General features: G+C 40.6%; 1 long non-coding RNA gene across 1 annotated transcript; it reads left to right on the top strand.

Moving 5' to 3' along the window:
• Positions 1 to 2,054: 2,054 nt before the first annotated feature.
• Positions 2,055 to 2,642, top strand: LOC122723510. The gene is made up of 2 exons (XR_006350416.1): positions 2,055 to 2,446; positions 2,577 to 2,642. It is a non-coding gene; the product is annotated as an uncharacterized LOC122723510 (long non-coding RNA).
• Positions 2,643 to 3,666: the final 1,024 nt, after the last annotated feature.

Raw genomic sequence — 3,666 nt, 5'->3', positions numbered from 1 at the left:
CCCACATGCACATCACAACTAGAAGAATCCAAAAGAATAAGATCTTTAAAGAACCTAAGCTAAATTTAAACTGTGTCCTTCTACAAAAATGATATATGTGTAAAACAATACGGTGCCATTTAATCAGGTTGTTACATCGATCATCAGGATATACACTGTCCACTAAGTGATCTGGCCATTTGGTCATTAGGTCGTCATATTGTCTGGTCGTTGGTCCGACCATTTGCTCATCAGTTTGTCCTATCGTTTGGCCACTGGTCTGACCATTTGCTCATCAGGTCGTCCTATCATCTAGTCATCAGTAGGTGATATTAAGTCGCTTCGTTGATCCAACCATTGGCTCATCAGGTCTTCCTATTGTCTGGTTATTAGTAGGTGATATTAAGTCGCTCCTACACCTCGTTTGGTCATCTGATCATCCACTAGGTCACCAGGTCGTCAAGTGTACACCTCGTCCAGGTCATCAGGTCTACACCTCGTCTGGTCATCCACCAAGTTATCCATGTCGTCAGGTCTACACCTCGTCTAGGTCGTCGAGTCCATACCTCTTCTGGTCTGTACACCTCGTCTCAATTCATCGAGTCTCCACAACTCGTCTAACCACTGGTCATCATGGTTATCTATTAGGTCGACCAAGTGGTCGTCTTGCTGAACAAATGACCGGCTAGGCAATCACTTTGTTGGATGGTCATATCCTTTTGTATCAATAAGCGTATAATAAATAAAATTGCACATACTTGGAAAGAATTTTCCAATAAATAATTAAGAAAGGATATAAAAATCAATGTATGAGGTTGGTATTAGTTCTAGAAATAAGTCACTCGACCATGTCCTTTTATTTGTTCTTGCTTTCATCATGATGATAACTTCTTTCATCTACTCTTTACTGAGTACTAAAATATATGATTTTCATGGTAGTGTTATGAAAAGACGGGATACTAATAAATTATGCAGAATTCGTGTTCCTACTATTTATATTAATTTTGAGAAAAATTTAGATGGATAGATTAAATTATATATCTATCTATAATCTATATATATATATATATATATATATATATAGAAAAGAGGAGGAAAAATATTAATATTGCCAAAAATACCCCCTCTTTACTTGAGAATTACAAATTTATTTTTTTATTTTTATTTAAAAACTTATATTAACAATTAAATGTATTAAATTAAATTTTTATTATAATCTAAAATAATATTTAAAAAACTAACTAAAATAAAGAATTCATATTTATAAAATCATAAAAAGTAGTATTTTTAGTGATGCATTTTTGAAATCGTTACTAATAGTAAAGTTAGCTATAATACAACTATTGCTAAATAAAATTTAGTTGTTATTATAATGTGTTGCTAAAAACTTTTAGGTAAGTGAAATCTTAAAACCTTATGTTATGCAAAACTTGTTTGTCGCTATAATCTGCAGTGCTAAAACCTTTAGCATAAGTTATTTCCTAAAACTTCTTGATGATCGCTGGATTTCTTCACCCCGGTATAAAGGCCAGGCCCATGAAAACAGTCCATGATCCGAAGGCTTCAATATTCCCCTCGAGAGCCAGGTCCAGCCCGCTCAGTCACAGGGCCGGACTCCGCCTAGACTCCTCAATCAAACCGGCCCAAACCTCTCGGCCCAGTAATCAGGCCCTCACCAGGCTCAACTTCAGCCCTACCATTCAACCCAGCCCGGAAAGGGGAAAATGACCAAGATGCCCCGCTGGTAGGTCCTTCCGCATGCGTATCAGAGGAGAATTAATGGCCGTTACGCATGGAGCAGGCGCCTGACACATCCGTACATACGGAGCTAGGCGACAGAAGACAGGTAGCATTGTGGCAGAGAGACAGATATATATATCACGGTAGAGGCCACGCAGAGGGGACTCTCTTCTTCTTCCTTCTCCTTCCTGGACACCATTTTTATTCTTACTGTAACCCTTGCCTAAATATACTACTCTGAGCCATAAAATCTGACTTGAGCGTCGGAGGGCCTCTGCCGGGGCACACCCGGTAGGCCCCTGACCATTCTTTCTTATTTACTGGTCCTTTCACCAGGTAGAACATGGAGAGACCCATCAGGGAGCCCAACAAGAAAGGACCCAGAGGAAAACCAGATCTATCATGGACCAGGAAGAGGAAAATATTTATCAAATGGCGCCGTCTGTGGGAAACGAAGGAGATCTTTTCATCACCGGAGTTTTCACTTTCAAAACCCACTGAGATCCACAATGGCAAACCACCAAGAAAATAACCTTAACGTCATTCCAAATAATCTGAGCTCTGCCCAAGAGGGGCAGCGGTTCTTATTTTCCAGTCCTACAACTCCAAACAACCAACCACCCATTCCTTTCAACCCCTTGCTGAGCTTGGCCGGGAATGTGCCCTCCACGAAAGAGATTTTACTATCTTAAAAGTTTTCAGATCCACCCGTTGAGATCCACATAAGGTACGAAAGTTTGAGCAGATAACCCAGCTGAAAAGAAAGGTTCATTGTGCTAAAGAATATTTTGATGGTCTTCCAGATAATTTATTTTAATATTTATTAGATTTTACTAAGGCTGATTTTTTCTTTGAAGTCTGGTGAATATTTTCTGTAAAAGGAAAAAGGAATATATGTATTTGTTGGAATTCTGAGGTCTGCTGTAAAAAAAAAAAAAAGAAAAGAAAAGAAAAGAGAAGGAGAAAGAGAAGAAGGAGGCGAGAGAAAGAGAAGAGGAGTCCGTAAAAAAAAAAAAAAAGGTTGGTTGGTCGGAATAGCAAGACAGAAGGAACTTGGCAAATCCGACGACTACAGCGTTAGATTACTTGTTGAGGTCGGATCCGTGCTCGAGCTTAGATCTGTGATCAAGGTCGGAACTCGGTGCGTCGTCCAACTTGAAGACGAGGTCGGTGAGGTTACGAGGTCGGCAATTTTTCAACCTCTTATTAACAGACCTGCTCTAGTACCAGGACGCTTGATCGAGGCATCGAGGAATCTGTATAGTTAAGACCGTAGGTCGGAAAAGCAAGAGTACAAATTGGGAATCTGCTGCTTTGGGTTCATGAAAACAGTGACTTCATATCTGGTGAACGGCGTCGGGACAACCGGCGCGGGAAGGTGATGATCCAATGTCGCGTCCAGTCATGGGTGTCACCGGCGAAGCCCGAAACCGTGCGTTGCAACAGCAGAGAAAGCTCGGTCACCTCGAGGACGGGGAAGACAACCCAGCTGAAAAGAAAGACCCGGCTGGTTCAAGAATATTTTGATAAACTTTTAGATAATTTATTTTAATGTTTATTAAATTTTATTACTACTAATCTTTTCTTTGAGATTTAACAAAGTGAAATTTCAGATGATGAATATCTTTGTTAAAAACTGTGAGATCAACAATACACATATGTAGAGATTGGATGGGCAGATCTATTGTGAAGTCCCAGGTAACAGGTTAGATAAGAGGAGTCCGCGAGGAAAAAGCAGGTCGGATGGTTGGAACAGCAAGAGTGGAAGGAGCTCGAATTGCTAAAGACGCGCCAACCTGAGGAAGAAGTGGCTGATTTGGTCGAGCTCCAACAAGTGAGGTTGGCGAAACCTTACAGCAATCCGACCATGTAGGTCCGCGCGAAAACGAATGAGATCGGTTATGGTCGGAGCAGAAATAAACGAGGTCGGTGCTGCCTATTTCGTCG

Source organism: Manihot esculenta, chromosome 4, assembly GCF_001659605.2.
Source record: "Manihot esculenta cultivar AM560-2 chromosome 4, M.esculenta_v8, whole genome shotgun sequence".
Taxonomy (NCBI): domain Eukaryota; kingdom Viridiplantae; phylum Streptophyta; class Magnoliopsida; order Malpighiales; family Euphorbiaceae; genus Manihot; species Manihot esculenta.
Note: the sequence above shows the minus strand (reverse complement) of the source record. Positions and strands in the feature narration are given on the sequence as shown.